The sequence below is a fragment of the Pogoniulus pusillus genome, chromosome 29, assembly GCF_015220805.1.
Source record: "Pogoniulus pusillus isolate bPogPus1 chromosome 29, bPogPus1.pri, whole genome shotgun sequence".
Taxonomy (NCBI): Eukaryota; Metazoa; Chordata; class Aves; order Piciformes; family Lybiidae; genus Pogoniulus; species Pogoniulus pusillus.
The window spans coordinates 15976381-15995786 of record NC_087292.1 but is presented as its reverse complement, the minus strand read 5'-3'; the positions used below and the strand labels follow the sequence as shown (position 1 = coordinate 15995786).

Genomic DNA, 19406 nt, shown 5'->3' with positions numbered 1-19406 from the left:
GAAGGTTTGTTGGAGCTCTGCTGGAAAGCAGGCACAGAGGACTCAGGATGGAGGGGGTTGGGAGGGACCTCTGGAGGTCATCCACTCCAAGCCCATCTTGCTGAAGCAGGGCACCCCCAGCAGCTTGCCCAGCAGCACAATGCCCAGCTGGGGTTGGAAGCTCTCCAGAGAAGGAGACTCCACAGCCTCTTTGGGCAGCCTGCTCCAGGGCTCTGCATGCTCACACCACACAAGTTCCTCCTCCTGTTCAGATGGAACCTCCTGGCTTCCAGTTTGTGCTCACTGCCCCTTGGCCTGTCCCTGGGCACCACTGACAAGAGCCTGGCCCCAGCCTCTTGCCCCCCACAGGTCCTTTAGCTCTTGCTGAGCATTGCTCAGCTGCCCTCTGGGGCTGCTCTTCTGCAGGCTCTCAGCCCCAGGGCTCTCAGCCTTTGCTCTTCACAGAGCTGCTCCAGGCCCCTCAGCAGCTCTGCAGCCTCTGCTGGGCTCTCTCCAGCACTTCCCTGTCCCTTGAACTGTGGAGCTCAGACCTGGACCCTTTATTCCAGCTGTGGTCTGACTCATTGTGTCTTGGGTTCATTGCTGCAGCTTCCTGCACTGAATTTTAACCACTTCCCTTTGTCTTTTTTTTTCTCTCTAGAGGTCATAGAATCAGTCAGAGTTGGAAGGGAGCACAAGGAGCAGCCAGTTCCAACCCCCCTGCCATGCCCAGGGACACCCTACCCTAGAGCAGGCTGCACACAGCCTCAGCCAGCCTGGCCTCAAACACCTCCAGCCATGGGGCCTCAACCACCTCCCTGGGCAACCCATTCCAGCCTCTCACCACTCTCCTGCTCAACAACTTCCTCCTCACCTCCAGTCTCACTCTCCCCACCTCCAGCTTTGCTCCATTCCCCCCACTCCTGCCACTCCCTGACAGCCTCAAAAGTCCCTCCCCAGCTTTTTTTGTAGCCCCCTTCAGATCCTGGAAGGCCACAAGAAGGTCACCTGGGAGCCTCCTCTGCTCCAGCCTGCACAGCCCCAACTCTTTCACTCTGTGCTCACAGCAGAGCTGCTGCTGCCCTCTGAGCATCAGGTTGCTTCACCCCAGGACAGGGATTGCAGCCAGTCTGGGGTACTGCAGGTGAGGATAGCTCCAGCTGCAGCTCCCTGAGCCCAGGAGGCAGCTCCCCACACCCCATGGAGGCTTTAATCAAGGTTGGATGCTGCCAGGTTTGCTTCTGACATGTTTTGTCTCCTTTTCAAGCTGCTCTTCTGGAGCATGGCAGTTAAAATGAACCTTTCAGGGAGAGATGGCAGGAGGAAAGGGAAATGTTTCTCTTCTTTTCTAATCAAAATTGAGGGCTTTTCACCCAAATGTGTGCCTGTCAGCTGGAGTTTGGATCAGCTACAGAGTCACTTGGTGCTCACCAGATTCCTGACCCACCTTGCTGCTTTGACACCTCATGAGGTGACTGAAACAGGCTGGGAAGTGATCCTCCCCTCCTTGGGCTTCATAGAATCATGGAATGGGTTGGGTGAGAAGGGACCTCTGGAGATCATCCACTGCAACCCCCTGCTAGAGCAGGGCTGGAAGTGACCTCTGGAGACCATCCACTGCAACCCCCTGCTAAAGCAGGGCTGGAAGAGACCTCTGGAGATCATCCACTGCAACCCCCTGCTAAAGCAGGGCTGGAAGTGACCTCTGGAGATCATCCACTGCAAGCCCCTGCTAGAGCAGGGCTGGAAGGGACCTCTGGAGACCATCCACTGCAACCCCCTGCTAAAGCAGGGCTGGAAGGGACCTCTGGAGATCATCCACTGCAACCCCCTGCTAAAGCAGGGCTGGAAGGGACCTCTGGAGACCATCCACTGCAACCCCCTGCTAAAGCAGGGCTGGAAGGGACCTCTGGAGACCATCCACTGCAAGCCCCTGCTAGAGCAGGGCTGGAAGGGACCTCTGGAGATCATCCACTGCAACCCCCTGCTAAAGCAGGGCTGGAAGGGACCTCTGGAGATCATCCACTGCAAGCCCCTGCTAGAGCAGGGCTGGAAGGGACCTCTGGAGACCATCCACTGCAACCCCCTGCTAGAGCAGGGCTGGAAGGGACCTCTGGAGATCATCCACTGCAACCCCCTGCTAAAGCAGGGCTGGAAGGGACCTCTGGAGATCATCCACTGCAACCCCCTGCTAGAGCAGGGCTGGAAGGGACCTCTGGAGGAGGAGGACCTGAAGGAGAGAGGAGCATGATGGGCACTAAAGGTGATGAGCAGAACAAGAAGGCTGCATGGTCACAGGCAGGGCATCTGCTGAGCTTCCCACAGGGACCTGTCTGCCCTGCTGGGCTCAGGCTCTGCTGTTCAAATGAGATTTAGCCTTTCTCTCTCCTCCTGCACATTTGAGATGTGCAGGTCTGGAGCCTCTATTGCAAGAGGGCTGTGGAGGTGCTGGAAGGTGTCCAGAGAAGGGCCACGAGGGTGAGCAGAGAGCTGGAGCTGCTCTGCTGTGAGGAGAGACTGAGGGAGTTGGGGCTGTGCAGGCTGGAGAGGAGAAGGCTCCCAGGTGACCTTATTGTGACTTTGCAGTGTCTGAAGGGGGCAACAAGAAAGCTGGGGAGGGACTTTTGAGGCTGCCAGGCAGGGATAGGACTGGGGAGGATGGAAGCAAGCTGGAAATGGGGAGATTGAGCCTGGATGTTAGGAAGAAGTTGTTGATCATGAGAGTGGTGAGAGGCTGACAGGGGTTGCCCAGGGAGGTGGTGGAAGCCTCATGGCTGGAGGTGTTTCAGGCCAGGCTGGCTGAGGCTGTGGGCAGCCTGCTCTAGTGTGAGGTGTCCCTGGGCATGGCAGGAGCGTTGGAACTGACTGCTCCTTGTGCTCCCTTCCAACCCTGCCTGATTCTCTGCCTCTAAGATAAATCTGGCACCGTTGGCAGCTCTCCTGAGGCCTCCTGCCATTGAGAAGCCTCAGTTCTGAAGGATGTGCAGATGACAGCTGCCTGTCTCTGGCTTTTAGACAGCTGCTCCTCAACTTAATGGCAATAAATGAACTCCCAGGTGATCTTCACACTGTCTTTGGGGTCTCCTTGTGCGAGCTGCTTGGGTAGCAGCTTTATGGCTGCTTTTGTCTTTCTTGTTGGTGTTCAGACTTTAAACAGCCTCTGTTCAACTTGCAGCTGCAGGGCTGGGGTGGGAGGGTTAGGAATGTTGCCTAGTCCCTGAGCTTTGCTGTGCACTTGTGATAGCTCAGCCATAAAGGGAGGACAAGCAGATCTAAGCAGCAAGTGCAGCAGTGGTAGCTGAAGAGAAAGCCCTCGACAGGCATCACTGCACAGAAACCCCTCCCCAGCTGAAAGATGCCGCCCCCAGCTGCAGGGAGCATCCTCACAGAAATCCAGGCTGGATGCCTCTCTGGGAGTCCTACTCAGAGCAGGAGCTCTCAGCTCAGTAGAGTTGTTTGTGGGTTGGGGGTTGGTTTATTTTGGATCATAGAATCATGGAATTGTTTTGGCTGGAAAAGACCTCTAAGGTCACTGAGTCCCACCATGGTCATTAAATCATGTCCCAAAGTGCCATGGCCACAGGTGTCTTCAACATCTCCAGGGATGGGCACTCCACCACCTCCCTGGGCAGCCTGTGCCAATCCCTGGCCACTCCTGCAGCAAAGAAATTGTTCCTCATCTCCAACCTAAACCTTCCCTGGCACAACTTCTGCTCTACTATCATTGTTCCCTGGGAGAAGAGCCCAACCCCTACCTGGCTTCAGCCTCCTTTCAGGCAGCTGTAGAGAGCCAAAAGCTCTCTCCTCAGCCTCCTTTTCTCCAGCTGAACCCCTCCAGCTGCACCTCCCCAGCCCTGTTCTCCAGACCCTTCCTCAGCTTCCTTGCCCTTCTCTGGACCTACTCCAGCTCCTCAGTGTCCTTCTTGCCCAGGGAGGTGGTGGAGTCCCCAGCCTGGCTGTGTTTAAGGGTGGTTTAGATGTGGTGCTTAGGGCTGTGGATTAAGGTGAATCTTCCAGAGTAGGGTTCTAGGTTGGACTTGGTGCTCCTGAGGGGCTTTGCCAACCTGCATGGTTCTGTGAGTGGCCCAAAACCACACCCAGGATTGGAGGTGTGGATCTCTCTTCATGGGAAGCTGGGCATGGTTTTAGGGTGTGAGGCTGGAGGGGCAGCAGCAGCAGCAGCAGTCCAGCAACAAGCTCCAGGTGCTGTGATTCCTGATGAGAGGAGCAGCAGAAGGAGCAGTGGAATCACAGAAGCAGGGAGGGTTGGAAGGGAGCACAAGGAGCAGCCAGTTCCAACCCCCCTGCCATGCCCAGGGACACCCTACCCTAGAGCAGGCTGCACACAGCCTCAGCCAGCCTGGCCTCAAACACCTCCAGCCATGGGGCCTCAACCACCTCCCTGGGCAACCCCTGCCAGGCTCTCACCACTCTCCTGCTCAACAACTTCTTCCTAACATCCAGGCTCAATCTCCCCATTTCCAGCTTTGTTCCTTTCCCCCCAGTCCCATCCCTACCTGACAGCCTAAAAAGTCCCTCCCCAGCTTTCTTGTAGCCCCCTTCAGATCCTGCAAGGTCACAATAAGGTCCCTTGGGAGCCTTCTGCTCTCCAGCCTGCACAGCCTCAACTCCCTCAGTCTCTCCTCACAGCAGAGCAGCTCCAGCCCTCTGCTCATCCTTGTGGCCCTTCTCTGGACACCTTCCAGCACCTCCATAGCCCTCCGAGGGGAAAAAAATAGAAGCAAGGCTGGGAGGGGCTGAGTCACTGCCGCTGCTGTTAGCTGCCGTGGGGAAGCATCCCCGAGAAATGCTTTGCCTGTGGAATCGTTTTCCTTAAATACCTCATTAGAGGAAGCTGCAGCTCAAGTGGTGGGAGGATGCTAACGGCTGCAGGGTGGAGGAAAACAGAGCCCTGCGAGCACGCCGCGGGTGGGAGCCTGGAGGGAGAGGAGGGAAGGAGGCAGGGAAGTGGTGTGAGCAGGAGGTGCTGCAAAGAGGGGCCGTGGCCACCAGCCTGGCGTTGGGACCTGGCCAGGCTGCATGGGTGGGCAGAGGCCAGTGGGATGAGACTGAACAAGGCCAAGTGCAGGGTTCTGCACTTTGGCCACAACAACCCCAAGCAGCACTACAGGCTGGGGCCAGAGTGGCTGAGAGCAGCCAGGCAGAGAGGGAGCTGGGGGTGGTGGCAGAGAGGAGCTGAAGAGGAGGCAGCAGTGCCCAGGTGGGCAGCAGAGCCAATGGCATCCTGGGCTGGCTCAGGAGCAGTGTGGGCAGCAGGACAAGGGAGGTTCTTCTGCCCCTGTGCTCAGCACTGCTCAGGACACCCCTGGAGTGCTGTGTCCAGTTCTGGGCTCCTCCATTGCAGAGAGATGTTGAGGTGCTGGAAGGTGCTGAGAGAAGGGCAGCAAGGCTGGGGAGGGGCCTGGAGCACAGCCCTGTGAGGAGAGGCTGAGGGAGCTGGGGGTGTGCAGCCTGCAGCAGAGGAGGCTCAGGGCAGAGCTCATTGCTGCCTGCAGCTGCCTGCAGGGAGGCTGTAGCCAGGTGGGGTTGGGCTCTGCTGCCAGGCAATCCAGAGCAAGGAGACACATCCTGAAGCTGTGCCAGGGAGGTCTAGGCTGGCTGTTGTTAGGAAGTTCCTGGCAGAGAGAGTGATTGGCATTGGAATGGGCTGCCCAGGGAGGTGGTGGAGTCTGTGTGGCTGGAGGTGTTGCAGCCAAGCCTGGCTGGGGCACTTAGTGCCATGGTCTGGTTGGTTGGGCAGGGCTGGGTGCTAGGTTGTGCTGGCTGAGCTTGGAGCTCTCTCCCAGCCTGGTTGACTCCATGACTCCATGATTCAGTTAGCAATGAGAGTTGTGCTCGTGGCAGGACAGTCACTTGCCCAAGCCCCACACACTGCCTGGATCGTGGTGTGAAGCTCAGCAGTGCACTTCACACCAGAAGTGTGGTGTGGAGGAGAAGGTTCTTTGGAAGGAAGAGCCCTGTGGAGATGCTGCTTCCTCAGCTGAACCTGCAGCCTTGAGCCTGCCTGGAGGTGAGAGTGTCAAAGCCACTTCTGCCCCTGGCACAGCTCCATCCTCCAGTGCCGTGGCAAAGCCCAGTGTGATTTATCACACCTAGCAGGGGGGAGGAGTAAAACCCCTGCCTCCAGGAGACCTTGCCCAGCCACACCAGAATAAAGTGGAGCTGCAAGATAGAATCACTGCAGTGTACCAGTTGGCAATGACCTCTAAGTCAACCCAATGCCACCATGGCCACACATTTCTTGCCCCCCTCTAGGGATGGGGACTCCATCACCTATCATGGCAGCCTCTGCCAGCACCTGACCAATACTGCATCTGGCACCAGGATGGGAGGAAGGGCAGATTTATGCTTCCACCAAGAATGATGTGGTTGTGCCTCCCCCTCCAGCCATCTGTGGTGCTTTGGGGGAGCCCTGGCCAGGCTACAGCATGCCCCTGCCTTTGCTGGGTGATTGCAGCTCTCCAGAGAAGGGAGGGACTCACTGCTCTGCCTCCAGCACAGCAGATGGAGAGCAAAAGGATTTCTTTACTATAAGCAAGTTGGAAACATCCCCAAAGGCTCCCCTCTGCCAGCAGCAGCAGTTGGGAAGGGAAAACACTTCAAAATGATGGAATTTGTTGACTTGTAATGGTTTTTTTTTGGTGTGTTTTTCTTTTCCCTCTCCATGAGTGCTTGCTGTGTGCAAATGCTGCTCTTAGCTACCTGTGCTCTCAGGCAGAGAGTTTCCAGTGGGATAAATCAGAAGTGAGACCCTGAGGACACACTGTGGCCATTTCTGGAGAGTGGTGAAAGCCAAAGGGGTGGTAGATGTCCCATCACTGGAACAACTCCAGGTCAGGTTGTTTAGGGCTCTCAGCAACCTGCTCTAGTCGAAGATGTCCCTGGGGGTGAGGGTGGGGAGCGAGAGGATGGGACCAGGCTCTTGTCAGTGGTGCCCAGGGACAGGCCAAGGGGCAGTGGGCACAAACTGGAAGCCAGGAGGTTCCACCTGAACAGCAGGAGAAACTTGTGTGGTGTGAGCATGCAGAGCCCTGGAGCAGGCTGCCCAGAGAGGTTGTGCAGTCTCCTCTGGAGAGCTTCCAACCCCACCTGGGCATTGTGCTGCTGGGCAAGCTGCTGGGGGTGCCCTGCTTCAGCAAGGGGTTGGAGTGGATGATCTCCAGAGGTCCCTTCCAACCCTCACCATGCTGAGATGCTGGGAAACAAGGGCCAGTTGTGGAAGCAGTTGGCAAATCAAGAGGGAGGGAGGTTCAGTCAGTCCCTCCTGCAACTAATTGCTTGCTGATGAAGCTGGCAATAATGGCAAGGAAGGTGAGAGGCTGCTGGGTTGGCTCCCCTCACCTGAGGAGGTTTTCTCTCCCTGGAGACTTTGCTCAGCACACAGGCATGACTTGGCTCTGGTGTGAGAAATGTGAGTATGGAAAAGCTACCCCTTTGCCTGAGCTGTTTTGCTGTCCCTTGGCTCATCACTCTAAATCCACCTTAATTTTCTTTTGGCAATCTGTCATGCTTTGGGGCTCCACGTAGCAGGAGTGAGATGCTCTTTGATGCAATTAGAGCTGCAGAGCAGGAGAGGGCTGGAATGGCTGATTGAAATTCCGAGCTCACTGCTAGACAGATGAAAGCAGTCGCTTGGATAGCTGCCGGCTCCCAGGTTTTGTCTCTGCTATCAGTGCTGGATCTCAGATGTTCTCCTTGGCTGGCTGAGATCACCACAGGCTCCCAGCCCAAGGCTGCCTTGTGGGGGTGGGTGGTGTTTCTCTTCTTTTTGGAGTCTTTCTGCTGCTTAGCTGCAGTTGAGAGGCATCAAGAGCTGCCTCAGACTGAGGGACATGCACTGATGACATGGATGTTCCTTTGCTGTTGGCCAAGTGTCAGTCCTGCCAGCTGCTGAAGCTATGTGAGGGCAGGAGAAAGCCTTAGGGCTAGAGCAGGGCAATGAAGCTGGTGAGGGATCTAGAGAATAAGAGGCTGAGGGAGCTGAGGTTGTTCAGCCTGGAGAAAAGGAGGCTGAGGAGAGACCTTCTGGATCTCTACAGTTCCCTGGAAGGAGGTTGTAGAGAGGTGGGAGTTGGTCTGGTCAAGCAAGTAATAAGTGATAGGACAAGAGGAGATGTTCTTCAGAGAGAGCACTCAGGCATGAACATCAGTGGCTACTAAACTATCTCCTGTTTGCCCTCTTGGAAGAAGTGACCTTAAAGGGCCTTAATATCACTGGAGCACTGCCAAAGCACCATTTGAGCTGAATCATGTCTGGCAGGTGCAAAACCAGAGGCAGATAAGGCAGGCAGCTCCTTAATGTTACTCTATCACTGGGTTTAACTTCAGGTGTTGTTAAAGCTCCTTGGGTGTCCATAAAGCTCTCACAGCTTTTTCCTGGATCCCAGTCCTGGCTGTGGCTGGAAGAAGTCATTTTGCCTTCCTCACTCCCCCCCACCCTTATATTGCTCTCCTCAGTTGAGATGTCAAAGCCTTTTCTAGCCTATAGAGTCATAGAATGGGTTAGGTTGGAAGGGAGCTCAAAGCTCAGCCAGTTCCAACCCCCCTGCCATAGGCAGGGACTTCTCCCATTGGAATAGGTCACTCAAGGTCTCATCCAACCTGGTCCTGAACATCTCCAGGGAGGTTGTGGAGCACAGAAGCACCGAATGTGATCAAAGATCACATTCGGTGCTTCTGTGCTCCACAACCTCCCTGGGCAACCTGTGCCAGTGTCTCACCACCCTCAACCTGTGCCAGTGTCTCACCACCCTCAACCTGTGCCAGTGTCTCACCACCCTCACTGCAAACAACTTCTTCCTAACATCCACTTTTAACCTCCCCTCTGCCACTTCAAACTCATTCCTCTTCCTCCTGTCATTCCAAGCCCTTCTCAATAGTCCCTCCCCAGCCTTCTTGTAGCCCCCTTCAGAGCCTGGAAGGCCACTCCAAGGTCTCCTCCAAGCCTTCTCCTCTCCAGGCTGCAGAGCCCCAACTCTCTCAGTCTGTGCTCAGAGCAGAGCTGCTGCAGCCCTCTGAGCATCTTCAGTTCAGGTTGGATAGCAGCAAGAATTTCTTCACTGGGAGGGCTCCCAAACACTGGACCAGGCTGCTCAGGGAGGTGGTGGAGTCCCCATCCCTGGAGGAGGTGTTTAAGAGCTGTATATAGGTGGTGCTGAGGGAAGTGGTTTAGCCAAGGACTTGTCAGTGTTGGAGTCCATGATCTTGGAGATCTTTTCCAATCCAGGCAGCTCTGGGATCCTGTGATCATGGAATGATAGAATGGTTTGGATTGAAAGAGTGCTTTAAAGTTCACCTACTCCAACCCAGCTGCAAGCTTGGTTTGTTCTACTCAGAAGCTGAAAGGAGAAGCCTAAGTAGGGGATGTTTGGGGGACAATTCACCTCCCCATCCAGTGCTGGCTTTATAGCTGAGATGAGATTTGCTGCTGGGCTGATCAGCAGCCTCTGTTTGCTCTGTCCTGCTTATTTCCTCCTCCCTCTCTTTAAAAGCTGAGTAAACACACAGGGTTGTTTGCCCAGGCTCCAGCTGTGCACACCAACCCTCCTGCTCCGTCCTTGTCTGTGCTCCCCAACCTTCTTCCTCCTTCTCCAGCTGTTGCAAGAGGGATTTGGCTCCTGGCAGTACCAGATGTGCTTCTGGAAACCTGCAGTATCTCAGCTGTTGTTGCTACGAAGGGGATGTATTGATTGCTGGTTTCACTAGATCTATAGTTAGGGCTTACCCACATGGTGGGCAAGAAAACTGCAGCTGGAGTCATAGAATCAGCCAGGCTGAAGAGAGCTCCAAGCTCAGCCAAGCCCAGCCTAGCACCCAGCCCTGCCCAACCAACCAGACCATGGCACTAAGTGCCCCAGCCAGGCTTGGCAAGAACACCTCCAGCCACAGCCACTCCACCACCTCCCTGGGCAGCCCATTCCAATGCCAATCACTCTCTCTGACAACAACTTCCTAACAACATCCAGCCTAGACCTGCCCTGGCACAGCTTGAGGCTGTATCCCCTTGTTCTGTTGCTGGCTGCCTGGCAGCAGAGCCCAACCCCACCTGGCTACAGCCTCCCTGCAGGCAGCTGCAGGCAGCAATGAGCTCTGCCCTGAGCCTCCTCTGCTGCAGGCTGCACCCCCCCAGCTCCCTCAGCCTCTCCTCACAGGGCTGTGCTCCAGGCCCCTCCCCAGCCTTGCTGCCCTGCTCCAAACACCTTCCAGCACCTCAGCATCTCTCTGCAATGGAGGAGCCCAGAACTGGACACAGCACTCCAGGGGTGGCCTGAGCAGTGCTGAGCACAGGGGCACAAGAACCTCCCTTGTCCTGCTGGCCACACTGCTCCTGAGCCAGCCCAGGATGCCATTGGCTCTGCTGCCCACCTGGGCACTGCTGCCTCCTCTTCAGCTCCTCTCTGCCAGCACCCCCAGCTCCCTCTCTGCCTGCCTGCTCTCAGCCACTCTGGCTTCAGCCTGAAGCTTCTTGGGGTTGTTGTGGCTAAAGTGCAGAACCCTGCACTTGACCTTGTTCAGTCTCATCCCCTTGGCCTCTGCCCACCCATCCAGCCTGGCCAGGTCCCTCTGCAGGGCTCTGCTACTCTCCAACAGCTCCACACCTGCTCCTAGCTTGGTGTCATAAGAGGTGGATAAAGTGGATCCTTGCAGGGGATGTGTAGAAGGTCTCTCTTCAGATGCAGCCATCTGAGCAGCTCTGACCATGTCTCCTGTTGGCACCTGACATAGCTGTGGGACTGAGGGATCTTCTACTGAGATCTCTCTGCCTTGCAGGAGCTGCACAACACAAACTAATTAGTGCTTAAAGCAGTGCAAGAATGTGTGCCTGGGATATAAATAAGGATGTCCAAACCCAGATAATAGAGACATCAGCATGAAGGTGCCACTCAAGCTTCCTCATGGCCCACACTTCTCAAGTGTTTCAGGCAGCAGCTGAGTGCATTTGGCTGAGACCATAGGACTGTGGCAGGCAGAGAAACACAGAGTTGTTTGGGTTGGAAGGCAACTTCAAGATCATCTTGTTCCTGCATTTCCTACTAGATCAGGCTGCTCCAACCTGGCTTTGAATCATAGAATCAGGCAGGGTTGGAAGGGAGCACAAGGAGCAGCCAGTTCCAACCCCCATGCCATGCCCAGGGGCACCTCACACTAGGTCAGGCTGTCCAGAGCCTCATCCAGACTGGCCTTAAACACCTCCAGGGATGAGGCTTCCACCACCTCCCTGAGCAACCCCTGCCAGGCTCTCATCACCCCCACGCTGAGGAACTTCTTCCTAACACCCAGTCTGAATCTGCCCATTTCTAACTCTGTTCCATTCCCCCTAAACCCTTCCTGGCTTGAAGATTCCACAGGGACAACTTATTCCATTGCCTCACTGCCCTGAGATGGTCTTGGGCTGACCCACAGCTCTTCTTAACCCAAGGGTGCTTCTCTATGGGGGAGTTCCCCCTCCAAGGAGAACACAGCTCCTGCTTATCTCCAACAGCTCTTATTTCCTATCAGCCTGAAGAGCACATCAGTGACTCACTGAAGCCAGGGCAGGCCCAATTGCATGCTCTCAGATGCCTTGCTGAGATGTTTTGAGTTAACAGCATTAGCTAATTAGAGCAGAATCTCTTCTCTGTCCTGCAATTATCAGCTCCAGGCCCTGGCAGGTGGGAGCAGCTGGAGGGATCCTTCCCTCTCCAAGTCTGGAGGGATTTTGGAAGTGACACCAAGAGGTCCCCAGCAGATGTGCAGGATGTGAGGAGCCCTTGTTCAAAATAAGGCTCACCCCTGGTGTCTATCTGCACAGAAAGGAGCTTCAGCTTTGCCTGTGCAGGACCTGAGGAGCCCTTGTTCAAAATAAGGCTCACCCCTGGTGTACATCTGCAGTGAAAGGAGCTTCAGCTCTGTCTGTGCAGGACCTGAGGAGTCCTTGTTCAAAATAAGGCTCACCCCTGGTGTCTATCTGCACAGAAAGGAGCTTCAGCTCTGTCTGTGTAGGACCTGAGGAGTCCTTGTTCAAAATAAGGCTCACCCCTGGTGTGTATCTGCACAGAAAGGAGCTTCAGCTCTGTCTGTGTAGGACCTGAGGAGCCCTTGTTCAAAATAAGGCTCACCCCTGGTGTACATCTGCAGTGAAAGGAGCTTCAGCTCTGTCTGTGCAGGACCTGAGGAGCCCTTGTTCAAAATAAGGCTCACCCCTGGTGTGTATCTGCACAGAAAGGAGCTTCAGCTCTGTCTGTGCAGGACCTGAGGAGCCCTTGTTCAAAATAAGGCTCACCCCTGGTGTACATCTGCACAGAAAGGAGCTTCAGCTCTGTTTGTGCAGGACCTGAGGAGCCCTTGTTCAAAATAAGGCTCACCCCTGGTGTCTATCTGCACAGAAAGGAGCTTCAGCTCTGTTTGTGCAGGACCTGAGGAGCCCTTGTTCAAAATAAGGCTCACCCCTGGTGTACATCTGCACAGAAAGGAGCTTCAGCTCTGTTTGTGCAGGACCTGAGGAGCCCTTGTTCAAAATAAGGCTCACCCCTGGTGTGTATCTGCACAGAAAGGAGCTTCAGCTCTGTCTGTGCAGGACCTGAGGAGCCCTTGTTCAAAATAAGGCTCACCCCTGGTGTGTATCTGCACAGAAAGGAGCTTCAGCTCTGTTTGTGCAGGACCTGAGGAGCCCTTGTTCAAAATAAGGCTCACCCCTGGTGTATATCTGCACAGAAAGGAGCTTCAGCTCTGTCTGTGCAGGACCTGAGGAGCCCTTGTTCAAAATAAGGCTCACCCCTGGTGTCTATCTGCACAGAAAGGAGCTTCAGCTCAGAGTCTCCTCTCTGTGTTCAAGCTGCCTGATTCTCTCTGCACGTTGAGGACTCATCTTGCACCTTGCAGGCAGATTGCCAGACCTGGAGGACTTAAAGCTGCTGCAACAGGTCCCCAGCTGTGAGCATGAGCTGTGATGTCCTGAGCTTGGCTTCATTCCCAGCTGGAGCTGCTGCCTGCTCTGTGGCTTTGCCCAGGGCCACTCTGCATTGTAGATCAGAGTCACAGAATGGTTTGGCATGGAAGGGACTATAAAGGGCACCTAATTCCAACCCTCCCTGCCTTGGATGCCCCCAGGGGCAGTGAATCCCAGCTGAAGTGCCTGGTTGCCATGCAGAGGAAGGCAGGACTCTCTGGCATGGACATGGGATGGAGGAATGAGTGTGCTGGAGATTCCTGGACCTGCTGCATCTTGCTGTGTGTGGAACTTATTCTAAGTGGACTGCATCTGCTGGTGTGGTGCTGGGCTGTGGGGCAGCTGGGGAAGCTGGATGGGTAAAAATGGAGCTGTGCCCTTTAGATTGCATCTCAGGAAGAAGTTCTTTAGTATGAGGGAGGTGAGACTCTGGGACAGGCTGCACAGGGGGTGTTCAACTCCAGGTTGGATGAGGTATTGAGCAGCTGACTCTAGTTGAGAGGTGTCCCTGCCCATGGCAGTGAGGTCGGAGTCAATCTCTGAGGTTCCTTCCAACCTGAGCCATTCTATGATTCTGCAGTGGCCTCTTCCCTAAAGCCTGCTGGTGATGGGAAGCTCCCACACTGTATGGCTGTAGAGAGCAAAGTCTTCCTGGCTGAACTTCTTTCCAGCAGCTCCTTCCCTCTCCAGGCTGACCACAAGTTAGAATCACAGAATCAGGCAGGGTTGGGAGGGACCACAAGGAGCAGTCAGTTCCAACCCCCCTGTCATGCCCAGGGACACCTCACACTAGAGCAGGCTGCACACAGCCTCAGCCAGCCTGGCCTGAAACACCTCCAGGGATGAGGCTTCCACCACCTCCCTGGGCAACCCCTGTCAGGCTCTCACCACTCTCATGATCAACAACTTCTTCCTAACATCCAACCTGAATCTCCTCATTTCCAGCTTTGTTCCATTCCCCCCAGTCCTATCCCTACCTGACAGCCTCTAAAGTCCCTCCCCAGCTTTCTTGTAGCCCACTTCAGATACTGCAAGGCCACAAGAAGGTCTCCTCAGAGCCTTCTCCTCTCCAGCCTGCACAGCCCCAACTCCCTCAGTCTCTCCTCACAGCAGAGCAGCTCCAGCCCTCTGCTCACCCTCGTGGTCCTTCTCTGGACACCTTCCAGCACCTCCATAGCCCTCTTGCAATAGAGGCTCCAGACCTGCACATCTCAAACGTGCAGGAGGAGAGAGAAAGGCTAAATCTCATTTGAACAGCAGAGCCTGAGCCCAGCAGGGCAGACAGGTCCCCATGGGAAGCTCAGCAGATGCCCTGCCTGTGCCCAACTCATGTTCTTGGCACATGGATTCTCCTGTGTCCCTCTCTGTCCAGTCTGAATCTCCTCACCTCCATAGAATCATGGAATCAAGCAGGTTGGAAGAGACCAACTCATGTTCTTGGCACATGGATTCTCCTGTGTCCCTCTCTGTCCAGTCTGAATCTCCTCACCTCCATAGAATCATAGAACCAAGCAGGTTGGAAGAGACCAACTCATGTTCTTGGCACATGGATTCTCCTGTGTACTTCTCCCACCTGTAGCAGCTCTGTGAGCATGCTGAGCCTTCGGGAGAGGAAAGGAAGTCCCCAGCCAGGTAGTCCCTGGAGGGAGCTGAGAGCATCCTGAACCAAACACGCCCTCATTTCTGGTCTGGAGCTGCATCCCTGCGTGTATGGGCGAGCAGCGGTGAGGAGCTGCTGAAGCAGGGTGTGAGCAGGCTGGGCAGCTCGGTTGCTGCTCCTCAGGGAAGTGATTCCTGACACAGCTTCTGGGCTTTCATTCAATTTGCAAATGAATTGTGGCGTTCTCAATTGCCTGAAGCTGCTCTGGCATGCAGCTAGGGCTGAGAGCTTAGTGGTGGTGGTGGGGGGGGAAGGTAAACTTCCACCTACTGAGGGAGTTGCAATGAAATGCTGAAATCCCTTAAGCTGCTTAGTGGAGCAATGGTGTCAGCTTCCAGCACTGCAAAGATGGAGCTGCAAGAACAGTTTAATTTTCCTAAGAGGTCCACCTAACACAATGCTTGGCTTGCTTGGTGCAGGATCAACCACAGAGATCTCCTTGCCAGGGAGAGCTTAAAGCTGCTTTCCAGCAAATTGATCGCTTCTTTTTGGTCTCCATCCTCTCTGTTTCATAGAATCAAGCAGGCTGGAAGAGAGCTCCAAGCTCAGCCAGTCCAACCTAGCACCCAGCCCTGGCCAGTCAACCAGACCATGGCACTAAGTGCCTCATCCAGGCTTGGCTTCAACACCTCCAGGGATGGTGACTCCTCCACCTCCCTGGGCAGCCCATTCCAATGCCAATCACTCTCTCTGCCAACAGCTTCCTCCTAACAGCCAGCCTATGACCTCAGCATTATTCTTTAGACTCTTATCACAGATCCCAGGCTGAGAGGTGCTAAACTTGAAATATTGGAGGTGTTAAAAGTTGGGAGAAGCAGTCAGAGAAGTGGGCCCAGGATAGGAGGTGTGGATACTGGGGTGTGTGTGTCTGAGGACGTTTGGTAGGGATCAAATGCTCTGCTGAGACCTCACCTGGAGTACTGCATCCAGTTCTGGAACCCCTGTTACAGGAAGGATGTAGAGATGCTGGAGTGTGTCCAGAGAAGGGTCTCAAGGATGCAGCAGCTCTGCTATGAGGACAGGCTACAAGATGTGTGGCTCTGCTGCCTGGAGAAGAGAAGGCTTTGAGGAGACCTTGGAGTAGCCTTTCAGTATCCCAAGGGGACCTACAGGAGGGCTGGGAAGGGACTATTGACAAGGTCTTGTAATGACAGGAGGACATTCTGTGCTCCACGACCTCCCTGGACAACCTGTTCCAGTGCCTCACCAGTCAACCTGTGCCAGTGTCTCACCAGCCTCACTGCAAACAACTTCTTCCTCACATCCACTTTCAATCTCCCCTCTGCCACTTTAAACCCATTCCTCTTCCTCCTGTCATTACAATGATGCTGATGGGCAACCAAATAACTAACTGCTGGATGCTGTCCTACCCTGGAAGGAGGTGTTGGACCACTTAAGATCCAGAGACAGGCTTGCACCATAGCTCCCAGCCTCTGACGTGGATCTGCTGGCTGGCTGTGCACAGGCAGACTCTATTCCCACTCAGACCACTGCCCTGGAGGGAGGTGCTGGAGCACTGATGCTCTGGATGAGGCACTTGGTGCCATGGTCTGGTTGACTGGATAGGGCTGGGGGATGGGTTGGACTGGATGATCTTGGAGATCTCTTCCAACCTGGTTGATTCTATGATTCTAAGAGGCAGAGGCTGGGAGCTATGGTGCAAGCCTAAGATGGATCTGCTGAGTATCTATTTCCTCCCAAACCTCTGCTCCAAAAGGAGGTATTGACTACTTAAGATCAAGAGACAGGCTTGCACCATAGCTCCCAGCCTCTAACATGCATCTGATGCCTCTCTGTGCACAGACAGAATCTATCCCACCCAAACCTCTGCTCCAAAAGGAGGTATTGGCCACTTAAGATCAAGAGACAGGCTTGCACCATAGCTCCCAGCCTCTAACATGCATCTGATGCCTCTCTGTGCACAGACAGAATCTATCCCACCCAAACCTCTGCTCCAAAAGGAGGTATTGGCCACTTAAGATCAAGAGACAGGCTTGCACCGTAGCTCTCAGCCTCTAACATGGATCTAGTGACTGTGCACAGACAGAATCTATCCCACCCAAACCTCTGCCCTGGAAGGAGATGCTGGAGCAGTGATGATCCAGAGACAGGCTTGCACCATAGCTCCCAGCCTCTAACATGCATCTGATGCCTCTCTGTGCACAGAGAGAATCTATCCCACCCAAACCTCTCCCTGGAAGGAGATATTTGGCCACTTAAGATCAAGAGACAGGCTTGCACCATAGCTCTCAGCCTCTAACATGCATCTGATGCCTCTCTGTGCACAGACAGAATCTATCCCACCCAAACCACTCTCTGACTTCATGATCCCATACCATAATCTGGGGAGCAGATGCAGAGAGGCTGCCTGGAGAAGCCCTGGCGTGAAGAGTGGTGGCAATGCCAGCTCTGAAGTTGTCCTGCTCTGCCGTGGGAGGGAGGCAGTTAGCTCTGATTAGAACATTTGTGATTCCAAGGAGGCCTTTCATTTCCAGCCTGGCTTCTCTTCTGCATATTTGATGCCTTTCTCCAACGGGGAGAGTGCAAATGTGAAGATGTTACAATAATGTTGCCCCAAGGTTGCTCTGCTGATGACAGGAATTATCCCTGCCTGAGCCCTGTCAGGGCTTAACAAAGGTACAAACCAATTAAGCCTTGATTAACAATCAAGTGTTTCCATAATTACAGATCCAGGCTTTCTGATTCTGTTTACTGCCTTTTCCTACAACAGAAGAAATCCACTGGCAGGGATTGGTTCGCTTCTAAAACCCTCACTGGTGACACATGGGAAAGCTGAGATGGTGCTGCTGGCACCTTGGAAGAGCCAAGTGAAGCCCAGCCCTGCACTGGGGGTTCCCAGCAGAGTGTGGAGCCTCATTCATAGGATCATGGAATCATAGCATCAGGCAGGGTTGGAAGGGAGCACAAGGAGCAGTCAGTTCCAAGCCCCCTGCCATGCCCAGGGACACCTCACACTAGAGCAGGCTGCACACAGCCTCAGCCAGCCTGGCCTCAAACACCTCCAGGGATGAGGCTTCCACCACCTCCCTGGACAGTCTATTCCAGCCTCTCACTATCCTCATGATGAAAATCTTCCTAACATCCACTCTGAGTCTCCCCATTTCCAGCTTGCTTTCATCCCCCCCAGTCCTATCCCTGCCTGACAGCCTCAAAAGTCCCTCCCCAGCTTTCTCATAGCTCCCTTCAGGTCCTGCAAGGCCACAAGAAGGTCTCCTTAGAGCCTTCTCCTCTCCAGCCTGCACAGCCCCAACTCCCTCAGTCTCTTCTCGCAGCAGAGCAGCTCCAGCCCTCTGCTCGTCCTCCTGGCCCTTCTCTGGCCACCTTCCAGCACCTCCACATCCCTCTTGTCCCAGGGGCTCCAGCACTGGATGCAGCACTCCAGGTGGGGTCTCAGCAGTGTGGATCAGAGGGGCAGGATCCCTTCCCTGCCCTGCTGCCCACCCTGCTCCTGCTGCAACCCAGGCTCTGGTTGCTCTCTGTGCTGCCAGAGCTCACTGACAGCTCAGACTGAGCTTCTCCTCCACCAGCACCCCCAAGTCTCTCTCCTCATGCACATTGGTGAGATAATTTTGTACCTGTATGTGGAGATAAAAGCATTAAAAGATGCTTTTCTTGACAGCTGGGCTCTGCAGCCTGGAGAAGAGAAGGAGACCTTGGAGTGCCCTTCCAGGATCTGAAGGGGGCTGCAAGAGGGCTGGGGAGGGACTATTGACAAGGGCTTGTAATGACAGGAGGAGGAGGAGGAATGAGTTTGAAGTGGCAGAGGGGAGATTGAAACTGGATGTTAGGAAGAAGTTGTTTGCAGTGAGGGTGGTGAGACACTGGCACAGGTTGAGGATGGTGAGACACTGGCACAGGTTGAGGATGGTGAGACACTGGCACAGGTTGAGGATGGTGAGACACTGGCACAGGTTGCCCAGGGAGGTTGTGGAGCACAGAAGCACCCAATGTGATCAAAGATCACATTGGGTGCTTCTGTGCTCCACAACCTCCCTGGAGGAGGTGTTCAAGGCCAGGTTGGATGAGACCTTGAGCAACCTGTTCCAATGGGAGGTGTCCCTGCTCATGGGACACCTCCTCCTAGGGAGGTTGTGGAGCACAACCTCTGTGGGCAGCCTGCTGCAGGGCTCTGCACCTTGACACCAAAGAGCTTCCTCCTGGAGCTCATGTGTAAAGATGAGTTGCTTCTGCATGGGGAAACTGCTCACTGAATAGAAGAACATCTAACTTCACTTTCTACCTCCAAAGACTTCCAACAGCAGGCTTTGGAATGAGAGAAGTGTGAGGGACCTCAATTAGGGCAGCAGGACAGAGAAATCCAGAGGTTTAGACCAAAAAAGAGCCATCATTTTTATCACTGTGAAGAACCAGCTGTGGAGGTGGTGCTGGATGCTCTGTGCTGCCTGCTGATGGACTGGATCCATGGCTCATGAACTCCTCAGCCTGGAAAGATCTGTCAGAGGTATGGAAGAGGAAGCTGAGATGAATCACAAACACTGGGTAGTGCCAGGAATACTTCTGCTGGCCTCCTGGGGATTGAAACTGGTCTTGTTTTCTCTCTTGCCAGTGCCAAGAGGCTGAACAGACTTCTTCCTATGGCTGAAGCTCCATCCCAGCTGGGTTGTGTCCAGGGATTGGTGATTCCCATGGGATGAAGGGGAAGTCAAGGAGCTCAGTTGGGCTGTGTCACTGCTGAGTCTGGTCTCAAAGCTCCTGAGGTCGTTGGTAGGTTATCTATAAGCAATCAGAAATCAGAGAGTGATTTGTTGTTACTGGGAGATGCTAATTCAGATTCTA

At 54.4% G+C, this 19406-nt stretch overlaps 1 long non-coding RNA gene across 1 annotated transcript in view; it reads left to right on the top strand.

Moving 5' to 3' along the window:
* The first annotated feature begins 7334 nt into the window (after positions 1 to 7334).
* The window catches only part of LOC135188540 (uncharacterized), a 28461-nt gene continuing 16389 nt past the window's right edge, over positions 7335 to 19406 (top strand). The window contains exon 1 of the long non-coding RNA XR_010307737.1: positions 7335 to 7411. This is a non-coding gene — a long non-coding RNA (uncharacterized LOC135188540). The remainder of the gene's footprint in view (positions 7412 to 19406) is intronic.